Here is a 17,284-nt window from a genome sequence, read left to right on the forward strand (position 1 = left end):
ATAAAAAGCTCTGTATGTCCTAAGACCGAAGATGCAACCATCAGATATCACATTTTATTAATTTTATACGAGGTATGTCAAAAAATATGAATTTCGCTCAAGAGTAAAGTACCTTTATTTTTCACAATATTGAAAACGGTTATTAACAAAGTTGTTTAGAATTAAAAACTATGTTTCAATATGCAATAACATCCTTCTAATTAAAATATTGTGAAATATAAAGGTACTATAATCTTGAGCGAATTTCATATTTTTTGACACACCTCGTATAAAATTAATAAAAGTTGATATATCATGGTTGTGTCTTAGATTTTAGACCATGCAAAGGTTTTTATGAAGAATAACTTTTTTTCGTAAAATGAGTAATAAACGAGTTATCATATTTGTAATAATTAAAAACGATGTTGGGTAACCATAAATTTGAGAAAATTTTTTTTTTCAATTAGAAGCATGTAATTGCATATTTGATCTTAGTTTTTAATTTCAAACAACTTTTTATCATAAGAATTTTCGATATTGAGAGAAATAAAGGTACTTTACCCTTGACCGAAATTCATATTTTTTGACATACCTCGTATAATATTGAGAAAATTTTATATCTGGTGATTGAATCTTAGGTTTTGAGGTATGCAGAATTTTTTATAAAGAATAACTTTTTTCGTAAAATTTACCTAACTTACCTTAGTACAAATGTGCACATAAAAAAAGTTACAGCCCTTTGAAGTTACAAAGTGAAAATCGATTTTTTCCAATATATCGAAAACTATTAGAGATCTTTTATTAAAAATAGACATGTGGCATTCTTATGGTAGTAGTATCTTAAGAAAAAATTATAGTGAAATTTGGACACCCCATAAAAATTTTATGGGGGTTTTGTTCCTTTAAACCCCCCCAAACTTTTGTGTACGTTCCAATTTAATTATTATTGTAGTAACATTAGTTAACATTAGTTAAACACAATATTTTAAAAACTTTTTTGCCTCTTAGTACTTTTTCGATAAGTCAGTTTTTATCGAGATATTTTGAATATTTGTCAAATCCACCACATATTTGTATATGGCTAAGTACGATTATGGAGCCTTGGTAATAATATGAAAATTTATTTATGATTTACATTTTTAGGTATATTTTGAACCATATTAAAAAAGAAGTAATATCTCGATAAAAAGTGTCTTCTCAAAAAAATACAAAGAGGCAAAAAAGTTTTAAAAACACTGTGTTTAACTAATGGCGCCGCATTAAAAGTTTAATTGAAACATACACAAACATTTGGGGGGTTTAAAGGAACAAAACCCCCATAAAATTTTTATGTAAACATATTAAAAAAGAAGCCGCAACTCGATAAAAGCTGCCTTATCAAAAAAATACTAAGAGGCAAAAAAGTTTTAGAAATATTGAATTTAACTAATGGTACCACAATAATAATTTAATTGGAACGTACACAAAAGTTTGGGGGGTTTAAGGGAACAAAACCCCCATAAAATTTTTATGGGGTGCACAAATTTCACTATAATTCTTTTTTAAGATGTTCCTGCCATAAGAATGCCACATGTCCATTTTCAATAAAAAATCTCTAATAGTTTTCGATATATTCTAAAAAATCGATTTTCATTTTGTAACTTCAAAGGGCTGTAACTTTTTTTATGTGCATATTTGTACTAAGGTAAATTAGGTTCATTCGAACTATTTTTGGTCTCAGAATATGTGGTTTAATTTATGACCTGTATTTTCGTTACACCCTGTATATAAAAGAAAGTCGAGTTATGTTAGTTACACCGTTAATAACTCGAGAACGGCTCAACAGATTATTATGAAATTTTATACGTGTATTCTACCGGATTGGGAATAAGCATAACTCTGATTTCATGCCCGTACGTCATAAGGGGGCTTGTCCCCCCTGATATATTTTTTTAATTTTTTGACAAACCGTTTTTTCTTATTTGTGTATGATGTAGAAGCAAAAGATACATACAATCCTAAATTTTCACTTTTTTATCTTCAACCGTTATTTTTTAATAGCCATTTAAATATTTTACATCTTTGTTGCCATACTCCTCCAAAACGAATTGACCGATTTTTATGAAATTTGGCAAACAAAACGCTGCTATTTTTTCTTCTCTAGCACAGTCCGTTTCCGAAATAGCGAACCGTAAGCCGTAGAAAAATTCTGAGCACAGAAGAAGGACGAACGAGAAATTTCATAAAAGAAAAGTGCAACAGACTCAAATTGGATAAAATATGAATTTTTTAATTTTACGCAATTTACAAAAAATCTTGCTTTCGCCTGGGCAAACCATCCAGTTTATTTATGTTTATTAGATGAACTAACGAAAAATATGTACACTATTGCATGTATTAAATGATTCATATTATTTTTTGTTATTGTCATAATTAATTAATATTTAGAATTTTAAGCTTTAACTGCCCGCGCATCAAAATATAACAGTGCTACGCGTGGCGTACTTTATACACCACAAGAAAATACACTTAAAAACAGCGGATTTGTTTATTTTTTTTTTTTTGAAAAATTACACTTATTTGTTTGTTATAAACCTTACTCGGCGTCAGCGAATACTTGAAAATTCCTTCTCAGTAAGCAAATTGGGATATATAACTGGAATCTGATTCCATGATAAATAAAATTGCCAATAAAAATTTTTTTGAAATATTTTTTACTTGAGAAAAAGTATTGTTTATAAAGAAAAATATATTTTGTGCCATTATGACTAAAAAACATTCGAAATATGTACTTATATTACTAATTGTGTTACTATTATTGTGGCGTATGTTATCCACCACAAGAAACAACAAATAATAAACTATAAATTACGATCTTCCTAGAACACCGATTATAACGAAACTAACTCCAGTGTAAAGCACATTCCAGTGATAGGTTAGATAAATAAACAAGGACAAAAATTAAATTTTTAAACACATTTGTAATAGAATTCTTATATGTGGCGTACAAAAATACTCCAGCGCGTGTAGGTAAAGGTTAAGGTATGAATTCAAATAATAAAATTTATTTTACTTTAAAAACTAAACAGTTTTTCCATTTTCTTAGGCCAAAAATATTTAGCTACCTACTACATTCTCATATTTTGACGTTTATTTGTGTCAGTCAAAATGATTTGTCAATTTTGAGGTTAATGCCCCTTAATGTTAACAACCATATTGTCATCGAGAAAGCTCAGTTGCCTCAATTATCTCAATATAATACAATGTATGTATTTATGTATCTATCTAAATCTGTATATAGGTCCATGGTATATTGTATGTTCCCTATGTCCAGCTGAACGATTTACGTACTGTATACATGGAATATCATATAATTTGTCATATTATGTATCGTTTTTATGTATTGTACCCTCGGAGATCGCTGGGAAAATTTACACTCAAAATAACAAAATCCAGTTTGGCAACACTGTATGAATGTTGATAGTAACATATCCCTTTTAAGATAAACAGAACTGTAATTTAGTCCAGACAAATTAATATATTTTTTGCCAGCAAAAATGAGATTTTTCAACCAAATACTTTTTCAAATATGATGTGCAAAATAATTTTTAATTGGGTTCTGCTAATGAGTTTGCTTTTTTGTCATTAAAGTAGAAAAAATTTTAAATTTTACTCATTAAATCGTTATCGTCCAGTTATCGTCTTAATTATTTTAACTTTTAATAACCGTCGACTAATTCTGAATGATTAATGAGCTGTTAAAACATTTTATCTGTAGCGGCTTCTGGAATGCCTTAAAACTATCGAATTTCATTCGACCATACCAACAAATTTTGCATTATTGTGCAAAAATATTTGGACATATCGCACTCCTAGATGTAAACTGCGTTAACTCAAAATTTGACCATTTCGACTTAACAAAATTTTCAAATTCTTGACCTGAAGATCTATACGTAAATAAAACCCACGTAACAATACCTTGAATAGTTTCCGAGAGATGACGCTAAACGTCACTTTAGTTGAAAGATTTTAAACCGGGCGGTTCGAGTATTACTACGCCATTTTCAGTTATCCTCCAGTCACCGTAAGTGGATGTCGATAGTAAACTCGCTGAATTTGAGTTACAGCACTTTACGTGAAAAATATGTGGTAAGTAACATTTTCTATTTCAAGTTAATGTAGTTTACATGAACATTTCTTTGGCGATTTAAATAGTGATTTGATATTATTTTAAGTTGTACTGATTTTGGTGGAAATATATGATAAATTTTTTTGAGATATTTCAAATTACTTTACTTATCCTGAAAAAATTATTGCTTTCAGAGTTACAATAGTTTAGATGAATAAAATTTTTCCTTCATTTATTCAGTTAGTCTTTTGAAGTTTGTCAATTTTCGCAATCCAAAGAAATTAATTGTGACATTTTGAACTATAGCTTTGACCCTACGTAAGATGCATAAATAACTTTGTGACAAAATAATGTTTTTTGAGTTGCACTACTTTACATGAATATTTTGGTAATATCAATCAACTTTTCTGTTTTTTTAGGAAAATGACAGGCCGTGGAAGCAAAATATTAGAAATTTTGAAAAAAGAAGCAGAACAACAGCGTGCAGCTGTTCTGCATATACCAGTAAGCAGCCAAGTCAACAATGAAGAGAATATAAATCCAATGTTAACTGATGCTGACCCTCCGGTCATAACTGAATCTGTATTTTCTGTTCCTGGTATGTATAGAATTGATTTATCTACTCAATGTATTTCAACTGACGTACAGGATGTGACAAACTCTTCAAAAAAAGCTAACGATGTGTATCCGATTATTAGCGAGTCTTCCCCTGTTCCTGTTTTGGATACAATGGTACTGCCTATTCACAATCCAACTAGCAATATTCATGTGACAAACGCTGTAAAAAAAATTCCAAAGCATTACTATGTCTCACCGATCCATAGTAACGAAAGTGATGTAGACGACTCAGACGCTGATCCGAACTACAATTATCGTGAAGCTGATTTACCTCAATTACAAACAACGCGATCTCGTAGCTGTTCCTCTTCATCGAGTTTGACTACTTCTTCCAGCTTTAGTAGTAGCTCTTCTTCTGATAGTGATGATAATACTACTAGTCACATACTACAAGATGCAACCAATATCTGCGATGGTCCGACGTTAAGAGCAATTCAAGATTTGGCACATGACCAGGAAGAGAAGAAAGGAAAGAAGAGGTTAAGAAAACCAGAAGGGTGGAAAATTAATTACACAAAGAGCCTTAGAAATTCGGGAAAAGCTTACCAATCTAGATCTAAATCTAAGAAACAAGTTCCTGCACGACAAATTCGCCCGCCTTGTGGAGAAAAATGCAGATGGAATTGCAGTACCAAACTCGAAATCACAGATCGCCAAAAATTGTTTGATGCATTTTGGAGACTTGGGGACCTTCAGCGACAGAGAGAGTTTATAGTGAGACATTCACAAGAAATAAAGCCCAAGTATAGGTACGTAAGTACGATTAAGTACCGGGCTCTAAACTCAGCCTTTTATTTTGTAGTGAACAACTCGCGAATTCGTGTCTGTAAAACCTTTTTTAAGGCCACACTTGACTTAAGTGATCAAGCAATTAAAACAGCACTTACCAAAAAGATAGAATGTGGGTTTATAGAAGGAGAACAAAGAGGAAAGCACGGAAATCAACCCACCATAGACCCTGTAATTACTAAAAGTGTTGTTCAATTTATCAACACTATTCCAAGGATTGAATCGCATTATCTCCGTGCTCAAACTTCACGGGAATACATTCAGTGCGACAGATCTTTATCAGATATTTACCGCGATTATAAAGAACTTCGCCAAGCAAGTAACATGCCATTCGCTACAAGCTCGACATTTCAGCGCATATTTAATTTTCAATTCAACATTGGCTTCTATCGACCGAAAAAAGATTTGTGCGACTTATGCGAAAATTACAAAAATGCAGATGAAGAAAGTAAACTCAAAATTTCGGAAGCCTATGAAAATCATTTAACAGAAAAGGAACTGGCTCGAATTGAAAAAGAGAATGACAAAAAGCGGACTGATGATATTGTGGTGGTTTATGATCTCCAAGCAGTAATGCAAATTCCTTAAGGGCAAGTATCCCTATTCTTTTACAAGTCTAGAATTAATTGTTTCAATTTCACTATAAGTGATTTACAGGCAAAGAATGTGGACTCTTATTTTTGGGATGAAACGGAAGGGAAACGTGGAGCGGTTGAAATCGGTAGTTGTGTATTGGCTTTTATTCAATCACAGTTAGATCAGCATTCCGATGAAGATATAGATCTGATATTTTACTCAGATAACTGCTGTGGGCAGCAAAAGAACAAGTATTTATTGACTGCTTATGCCTACGCTGTGTCCAATATGAGAGTAAAATCTATACCGCACAAATTTTTAATACGGGGTCATTCGCAAAATGAAGGGGACAACGTTCACAGTGTGATCGAAAAGCAAGTAAAAAGGCATCTTAAGTCAGGTCCTATTTACATCCCACAGCAGTATACGACTTTGATTAGGGCTGCCAAAAAAACTGGCCCATACAAAGTGCATGAATTGACACATGACCAGTTTTATGATTTGAAATCGCTGCAGGAAAGTTGGGGAAATAATTTCAATTTGGATGAAGAAAACAATCAAGTTAGGTGGCATGACATTAAAGTTCTTAAAATGGAACAGGAAAGTCCTAACACTTTCTATTATAAAACATCATTTGCGAAAACACACTTTAAAAAATGTTTTGTACACAAAAAAAAATCCACTAGACAAATGGCAGAAACTAATGTTGACTTTTCCAGTGGACTGATAAAGGCATATACTGTAAAAAATACTTTGTCAGATGCAAAAAAGAAGGATATCAAAGAACTTGTGGAAAAAAATCTTATACCCAGATCTTACTACGAGTGTTATTATAAAAATATCTTGTAAAACAAAAAAAAAATCCATTATAAAAGTAAAATAAATAATAACTATAAAATAATTTTACAGTATGTAGTAGTTAAGATTATTAATAGGCTAATGTATTTGTGTTAACTTTTGTAAGAAGACAAAATTATAACTTTTGATTTAAACTAACCACCTATGTTTTCATTCCATCACTAGGGCATAAATAAGTATCAGTGTACTTCAGATTATTCGGTAAGTATAATTACAAGAAAGACCAACTCAAAATACTCAAAATACTAAGAAATTTGAAGATTTTGTTAGAGTAAAAAGTAATGTTACTCTTTTTTGTTCAAGTAAAGTAAACTAACTTGAGATACTGTGCAAAAATAGTGCGTACTTCTAGTATAAAACTGGAGTAACTAAAAATCTCCATATTATTTAAATTTGAACACATTAATTAAAAAATGAGTACCTTAAGTACGGACTAAAAACCATTATCTTTATAATACTATCAATTTTTTTTATATCTGCCTTACATTAGCTAAAATCAGTTTTTGTCAATTTCTGAAAAATAAGGTATTTTGAGTTACAGTAGTTTACATCTAGGTGTGCGATATAATTTTTTTTTAACCGAGCAATTCATTTTCGAGCAGTTGATTTTGAGTAATTGATTTCTAGCAATTGCGTTAAAGAACTGATCTAGAATCACAATTATGACAGATTATTTAATTATGACACACTAAGGTGCAACGAAGTTCACCGGGTCAGCTAGTATATAAATAAATCTAAATATTTCATTATTTGGATCGTTATATTAATTTATTATAATTATTTAAGTAAAAAAAAAACACTTTTAAATATTATTTTATTAAAACGTAATAACTACCTTAAACTAGGTACTGGAAAAATAAATAATAAATAAATCAATACAAAATAAACTACAGCTACATTAATACCATAGGCGCAAAATTTCTGGTCAATGCATTTAAAATGCATTATTTTTTTCGAGTCCTGAGAAAGCTAATAAGTATTATTTAAAAATTTAAACGCAGAATGAAAGATTACATTATTACCGAGGGCCGAAAGTCCCTGAAGACTTCTATAAGTTGTATTCTAATATCGACGCTGTCAAGCCAAAACGACATAAACGACATTAACTTGATTTTTCAGGAAACACAAAAAACTGATTATTTTTATTTTTACCAATTCTGCTTATCCGCATAGTGACTCAAAAAAATTGATGATTTTTGTTTCAAATTTTAATATTTTGGGAACATGAATGTAGCTGATAATACTGTCTGAAATAAATTAAAAACTAGAAAATGGCGCTTATGTCCAATCAAGATATAACATTGGTGAATATGCCAAACTTACCTCTGGCGTTTGTGTCGATCGCATCGTTGTAAGGTTAGCCAATATGGCGCTTAAAAGGGATATATGCCATTAATGAAAAAAAAACGAAAATTAAAAATTGTCGTTTATGCCAACAAGAAAAATTATGAAATTACGAAGATTTTTGATAGGCTTTATTTTTTTAAACCAAAAATACATTCTAAGTTAAAAACAATACCCTAAATTCTTTAAACATGTTTTTGATGCTAGGATGAAATACTTAAAAGTATAATAGCGGATTCTAATTCATAATCACTGTCAATATTTGGTTCAACATTATTATTGATTTGATTGCTTGTATTTTCCTTATTTTGATCACTACTTATACCGGCACCCAAACCATTATCTGCTGCTAAGTTGAAACATGATGTGAGATCGTGACTAAATATTTCTTCTTCTACTGCAACGTCTGGTGGTTCCTCAAAGATGATAATGTCATTGCTAAAAGCTTCTGCAATGTTGGCAATATAAATATCATAAACCTCTAAGGGGAATATAGGGGAATTATTGTCAGTCTGTATATCATTTTTACTGCTTCGGTATATGTTTTATTGTCATTTAGTAAGGGCATTATTTTTTTACTTCTGCTATTCATCTGCAACAAAAAAATGGCATAAACGCCAAAAATCGATCTCCATTTTTAGCTATATAAAATTGATTTGAACTATATGCTGTAATACAAAATGAATTGTTCACCACACTAGTACAAAGTTACAATAGAAAATTTTAAAATAAACTTTTTATTTGCGCAATTTTTAAATAAGAAACCTCCATAAGAATACCATTGAGGAATGGCGCTTGTGTCAACCACGATGTAAATATTTGGTTTTGGCATAAACGCCTAATAGTTTTTAGAGAATCTCAGTGTATTTACGCTTCAAAAATCAATACAAATTGAAAATATTGCAGAGGTAAGTAATACCATGTTGCTTATCCATAAAAATTGGAAAAATACATACCTTTACTATTATTACTGGACCGAACTGTACACAATGATAATCTTACGGGCACTGGCGATTATGTCAATCGGTGTTCACGTCGGTGTTCACGTGCGTGACTAGACTGGCGTTTATAAAAATTTTAAACCAATATTACCCCTATTTCACTTTGTCTGGGGTTATACCGCGTTGACTGTCTGGTGCGGAAATTAAATTCCTATTTTTTGGTGCAGCTAACTAAAAAGTGGTCATTTTGGCGTTTATGCCGTTTTGGCTTGGCAGCGTCGATATGTTACAGGGGTAAAAGCAAAAGAGAATATTGGGTGTGATTTTTAATTTCAAATATCTCATTCAAAAGAAACATTTTGTTTATTCTAAGGGACTTTCAGCCCTCGGTAATATTGTAATCTTTCATTCTGCGTTCAAATTTTTCAAAAATATTTATTAGTTTTCTCAGGATTCGAAAAAAATGAATACGTTTAAAGGTTATTGGTCCGAAATTTTGCGCCTACGCTCTTTTAACAACTAAAGATTTATTACAACTAAAACAATAGAAATGTATGTGACAATCTTGTAGTTATAAAGGTATCAAAGTTATTATCCATAATACGCGTGGTGCGTTCAACCTTAATGCCCGACTAAATAATTTTTATAGGCAAAAAATTTGAAGGATATTTGCGTTAATTAGTAGATATCTAGATATTACTAGTTTCAAATAAGTAGATTTTTCTACAACCACTATTCCAAATGCATTTTTCTGCACAATTTTATGTTAACAAACTTAATATTTTCTCACAGAATAACTGACAGTAGTGTGCAGAAAAGTGACGTTTCTGTGCCGGAAAGTTCTTTTCTGCATAGTACCATTACATTCCTCAAAAAAATCATAAATATAATTAGGTACAGCATGTTTTGATGAAATGGTTTTGTTTAAGATATTAGATTTGATAGAACTTTACAAAAAAGAACCGATTTAACTACATCTCATGTCCGATAAATCTGGAAAATCTTTTGAACTTTACATTTGGTATTCTACAAATGATATTATTATCTACAGGTGATATTATTCTTAATTATCTATCGAATAGAAATTAAATCATTTATTATTTATTAAATTATTAATTGTTTTATTTTACAATTTTATTCTTAATAAACATCAATTAACCAATAAGGATTTAGCAATCTCAGCAAGATACGCCAAATGAATATATTTTTATATTTTTAAAAACTGCTTAGCAACCTGATTTCAATGAATTATATAATGTATGATAATTAGGAATAATACAGGGTGAGATTTGTGAAATTATAATGTATGGAACCACTTATGAAATAATGTAGTTTTGTGTCCTTATTTTAAAAAATTATAAAAACCCTAGGATACCCCAACTTTTAAATTCAAATATGCACTGTTTAAATATAAATTTGAATATACAGGGTGATTCACGCAAGTCTAGCATAGTACATTATCTTGTCCATTTTAGTGAAACACCCTGTATTTTTTAGAAGTTTGATGTTCTTAGAAACTACTTTATTTGGAAACTACTAATATACAGGGTGTAACGAAAATACAGGTCATAAATTTAATCACATATTCTGGGACCAAAAATAGTTTGATTGAACCTAACTTACCTTAGTACAAATGTGCATATAAAAAAGTTACAACCCTTTAAAGTTACAAAATGAAAATCGATTTTTTCCAATGTATCGAAAACTATTAAAGATTTTTTATTGAAAATGGACATATGGCATTCTTATGACAGTAGCATCTTAAGAAAAAATTATAGTGAAATTTGGACACCCTATAAAAATTTTATGGGGGTTTAGTTCCTTTAAACCCCCCCAAACTTTTGTGTACGTTCCAATTAAATTATTATTGTAGTACCATTACTTAAACACAATATTTTTAAAACTTTTTTGGGTCTTAGTACTTTTTCGAAAAGTCAGTTTTTATCGAGATATTTTGAATATTTTTCAAATCCACCACATATTTGTATATGGTTAAGTACGATTATGGAGACTTGGTAATAATATGAAAATTTATGTATGATTTACATTTTTAGGTATGTTTTGAACCGTATTAAAAAAGAAGCCATATCTCGATAAAAGTTGCCTTCTCGAAAAAATACAAAGGGGCAAAAAAGTTTTAAAAACATTTTGTTTAACTAATGGTATCGCAGTAATAGTTTAATTGGAGCGTACACAAATATTTGGGAGGTTTAAAGGAACAAAAGCCCCATACAATGTTTATGTAAATATATTAAAAAAGAAGCCGCAACTCGATAAAAACTGCCTTATCGAAAAAATACTGAGAGCCAAAAAAGTTTTACAAATATTGAATTTAACTAATGGTACCACAATAATAATTTAATTGGAACGTACAGAAAAGTTTGGGGGGTTTAAGGGAACAAAACCCCCATAAAATTTTTATGGGGAGCACAAATTTCACTATAATTTTTCTTTAAGATGCTCCTGCCATAAGAATGCCGCATATCCATTTTCAATAAAAAATCTCTAATAGTTTTCGATATATTCGAAAAAATCAATTTTCATTTTGTAACTTCAAAGGGCTATAACTTTTTTTATGTGCATATTTGTACTGAGGTAGGTTAGGTTCATTCGAACTATTTTTGGTCCCAGAATATGTGATTTAAGTTATGACCTGTATTTTTGTTACACCCTGTATATTGGGTTTTGTATTTAATGTCTTGACGAAAGTTTTAAATAATTTCAAAATTCACCTTGTATTATTCATAATAGAACCTACATAATACACTTTTTTGAGATGAGGTTGTTAAGTAGCTTCTAATAACACAAAATTATACTGGGTGATTCATTAAAACTAAAGATCATGGACTATGCTAGACTTTCGTGACGCACCCTGTATATTTAAATCTATATTTTTATAAAGCGCCCATTTGAATTTAAAAGTTAACGGGTCACAGAATTCTTTAATAATTTTCTAAAATAAGTACACAAACAATTTTTTTCCATAAGTAGATACTTTCTAATTTCAAAATTTCACCCTGTATTATTGTTAATTATATTTCGTTAAAATTGGTTGTTAAGCAGCTTTTAAAAATTTAAAAATATATAGGGTGTGCCAATAAAAATAAAACATATGGACTCTGCCAGGCTTGCGTCAATCACCCTGTAGATTTAAATTTATATTTAAAAAGTGCACTTTTATATATTAAAATCGACGGGTCCCAGCGTTTTTTATAATTCTTTAAAACAAGGACACAAATAATTTTATTCCATAAGTGCCTTTCACACTGTATAAGCTCATCATTATAATGTAGTTAAAATATGTCCAATTAATAATAAAACACCCGTATATTATATAGTGAAGTCTTAATTATTTTACTACTACTAATTACCTGTTGTTCAGAAGCATGGCTGCTTTTCAGCAATATTTTTTTTTATTATTTGATTTGGTCTAAAACAAATTCATTATTATATTTCAATATCCACACGTTAGTAAAAATTTTTACCCACCTTAACATTTTTTATTGACCGTTATTTATCCATTATAAAAAGTATTTTCACAAACCAAAATTATTTCAACAGACGAGAGGTTTACTTAAGCACTGCACTACATAAAATGAAAATAAAACTGAATCTTGCGTGAATTAGATTTCATAAGTTTAAAGACTAAAAACTAAAAACTCATAAATACCATCGGACGGCAGACGGTTTTTGAAATTTGAATTGGATTAGTATGCCTTAAGTGGATGTACTTGTGCATTTAAATTCTAAACAAAAGAATCGGCACATGTCCCTTTTCTCAAAAGATGAAAAGTATCGGATGTCACTAACAATCATCCAGTATAGGCTATTTATAAAATTTTGGGTGGAACCAAACAAAATTAATGTGTTATTGGTGTTGAGAATATATGGATGAGAAAGTTTTAGTCGATGGTAAGATACACTGAAAAATATCCGCAAATATCCGATTTATGTAAAGGTACGAAGAAGATACGAAAACTCTCAAAAAGGTACGCAAATCGGATAATTACCCGCAGATTGGCAACACTGGAACATAGTTGTATTTTTGGGTATCACTTTTTTTATAGAAATATTTTAATTTATCCTAAAAAAATTGCTAGATGTTGAGATGTTTATTTTTACTTTGATAGATACTACCGACTGCAAGAGTTAATAATATTTTTCAATTATTTACGGTTTAATCACCTAAAGATTTAATTTACTAATCTTTTATAAGATTACACCATTTAGAAATATTTTCAAATGGTTTCTATTTTCTTTTACCTATGTGTCGAATTAGCTTTTGAAAAAATTTACAGAGAACAAAAATTAAATAATAGTAGATATGGAGGATTGAATAATGAAATAGGTACTTTTATTCCGTAATGTCTTCATGGGTAATCTATTCAAATAAAAATTTATTTGTTTTATCCTTGATATATGACTTTCACACCGAAGAAGGAAGATAATTCTTTCGAAATTACTGACCCATCCATCAATAAGTCCATTTCCATTTCCAAATGCCAGTCCAAAGTCCATATCAATCTGCAAAAGTGGAAATAGAAGTACAACTTTTTTTTTATAGAAATCCAACAAAATAATTTATAAATAGTTAAAAATATATGTAAATACATACCTTAGAAAAATCAACCAAATCACTAGTGCCAAACACCGCTCCTCAGAGTCTGCAGGGTGACTGTCTACTAGGAGACTGCAACTGTTGTCACGTGATATCTTTACACCAATAAAAACACTTATAGAGTTTTAAGAAATGTATCGGTTTATGTACAACATTATTGCTACAATATATTGATCATTGATTCAGGTATATTACATTAATACAATGATTGCGTTTTGCGTTACATCAAAACAATGTATCGACTTATTAATCAAAGTCGAAAACATTGATTTAATGTTACGAAAACATTGATTCAATAAACGAGTTCGTAATTTAAAGAACACTGTACATTAGTGCAACGTTTTATATTCATTAATTTAACCGCATAATCCTGATGTATAGTTTCATATATACAATGAAAAAATTAATAATATAATAATAATATATAAGCACTACGAGCCTAGTAGGCCCATGGCTTGATGTACTATTCTTTTCCACTCCTTTTTGTCAGTCGCTTTTCTTTCCCAGTTCCTTACGTTAATTCTTCTCATATCTTCTCTAACTCCATTACTCCATCGTGACCTCGGTCTTCCTCTTCGTCTTTTCCCTGCCAATGCACTAGATAGTACCATTCTGGGAATTCTAGATGGAATCATCCTCTGCACATGGCTCAACCATCTAAGTCTTTGCGCCTTAATTACTGCTAGTATGTTAGGATCTTGATAGAGCTCAGTTAGTTCCTTATTTGTTCTTCTTACCCATTGTCCATTTAAGTTTTTCCCACCGAAGATTTTGCGCAGTATTTTCCTCTCCCAAACTAATAACAACTCTTGATGTTTTTTTGTTGTGACCCATGTTTCAGAAGCATACGTTACTATCGGCCTTATTACGGTCTTGTAAGTTCTTAGTTTTGCTCTTCGTGATATATTTTTACTTCTTAACAACCCATTAAGAGCAAATATAGCGCGTTTGCCCGACATAATTCTCTTTTGTATTTCTTCTTCACAGTTAGGATCTCTTGTGAAGACAGTTCCTAAGTACTCAAATCTCTCAACTTCTTCGAATTTATACTGTGTTCCCTTCGCTGTTGTCATTGTTATGTATTGCCCCCGAACGAATTGCTTATTTGTCCATTCCATATACTTTGTTTTTGCTTCATTTATATACAATCCTTTGCTTGCTGCCCTCTTCTCAAGTTTCATGACTGTTTCTATAAGTTCTATTTTGCTCCTAGCCAAGATTACCAAATCGTCTGCGCATGCCAAGCACTGATGTTTTTTGTAGTAGATCAGACCTGTTCTATTAATGTTTGCTTCCTGTATAACCTTTTCTAGTAATATGCTAAACATTATAGACGATAATTGATCACCCTGCCGCACTCCTTGTTTGATCTCAAAGCTTTCTGTTATAGTATTGTTTATCTTGACTTTATTCACTGTTCTTTGGAGAGTTAATTTTATAATTCTAATAAGCTTTGGAGAAACGTCCATGTCTTGCAATGCTGTGAATAACTCGCTTCTTTTCACTCGATCGAAAGCCTGTTTAAAGTCAATGAAAAGAACCATGGTGTCTTTATTATATTCGTAACTTTCAGCCTGTATTTCTCGTAGTGTGAAGACCTGATCCACAGTACTTCTGCCTTTTCTGAACCCACTTTGATATTCTCCTATGCTTTTATTAACCTTCGTTGTTAATCTGTTTTTAATATGCATAGCCAATATTTTATACGTTATGTTTAGCAGCGCTATGCCTCGATAATTCTGACAATCAGCCATATTTCCTTTTTTGTGAATAGGACACAGTATTGCTTCTGTCCATTCCTCAGGTAGTATTTCTTGTTCCCATATATTATTAATTAGTTTATGGATTTTCTCTACTAACTGATTTCCTCCAAATTTAATCATTTCAGCCCTTATGCCGTCGCTTCCTGGGCTTTTGTTCATTTTTAATTTATCGATGATATTCTGAATTTCGCTTATAGTCGGAGCCTGCTCTTTACCCTGTTGATTTTGTATTTCATTTACTAGATCCTCTGTTTTCTCGTTATTATCGTCTGTCTTTTCAGGTCCATTTAGAAGCTCATCAAAGTACTGCTTCCAGCGTTCTAATATCTCTGGTTCACCCATAATCATTTCTCCATTTTTATCTTTATAATGTACAGTTTTCGGTTGGTGCCCTCGTTTCTCATTTTTTATCCCTTGGTACAGGTTCCTAATTTGATTATTTTTGTAGCTTTCCTCTATATTTTCCAGTTTAGCTTCATAATGTTTTCTTTTTTTTTTCTCGTAGTATTTTTTTGGTTCTATTTCTTTGTTTAGTGTAATTTTCCTGCGCTTCTCTTGTTTCTTGAGTTATTATTTTTAATCGTAGCTTGACCCGTTCTTCCAATGATTGTTCACATTCTTCATCAAACCATTCTTTTTGTTTTTTATTTGTGTTGTCATTGGTGCTGGAAATATTTGCTGCTTCGTTAATTACATCTTTTAATGTTCCCCACATGCATTCTACATTCCTTTCATCCACTATGCTCTCTAATTTGTTGTTAATAATTTGTCCATACAACGTTTTCTCACATTCTGTCTGTAATCTGATTGGTTTGTTTCTTTCGTATTTTAATCTCTTTTTGTTTCGAAGAGTTGGTACTAATTGTTTCATCCATATTCCGACCAAATAGTGGTCTGAGTCCATATCAGGTCCTCTATATGTTCTCACCTTTGTTATGCAGTGCTCTTCGTTTTTCTCAATTAAAACATGGTCGATCTGGTTGACTGTACGGCCGTCTGGAGATTTCCATGTCCCCTTATAAATGTCCTTTCGTTGGTGGTACGTACTTTTTATTATAAGTCCCTTTTCTTTTGCAAAATCTACCAGGAAATATCCATTTTCGTTAGTCTCTGGATGTAAACTGTGCTTGCCTATAGTGGGCATTAATATTTCTTCTCTGCCTATTTTGGTATTAGCGTCTCCTAGAATGATCTTCATATCATACTTGGGTATAGCCTCATAAACTTCATCTAATTTGCTATAAAATTGCTCTTTCAGATCCATTCCTTTTTCCTCCGAGGGTGCATGTATATTAACAAATGTTATTTTTTGGTATTTACCTTTTAATCTGCACATCCTGTCCGAAATTGCTTTAAAGTCTGAAACAAATTCTTTCAATTTTTTACTTATTATAAAACCTGTACCCAGCAGTCTATTAGTGCCTCCGCTATTGAAAAATATATAGTCGTCTATTTCCTGGCTACCCTGCCCCAATTGTTTTGTCTCTTGTAGAGCTACTAGATCAAACTTACATGTCTTAACTTCGTTTATTAAGTGCTTCAGCTTTCCTTCCTGATAGGATCCTCTTATATTCCAAGTTGCTGCTTTTACCATTTCTTCTGTTATTTTATTAATTTGTTTTTTGATTTCCTTTTTTTGAGTCCGTGTTCCCTGCGGTGTCGTCTTTGTTGATTCATCTTCGTCTGCATC

The sequence above is a fragment of the Diabrotica virgifera genome, chromosome 1, assembly GCF_917563875.1.
Source record: "Diabrotica virgifera virgifera chromosome 1, PGI_DIABVI_V3a".
Taxonomy (NCBI): Eukaryota; Metazoa; Arthropoda; class Insecta; order Coleoptera; family Chrysomelidae; genus Diabrotica; species Diabrotica virgifera.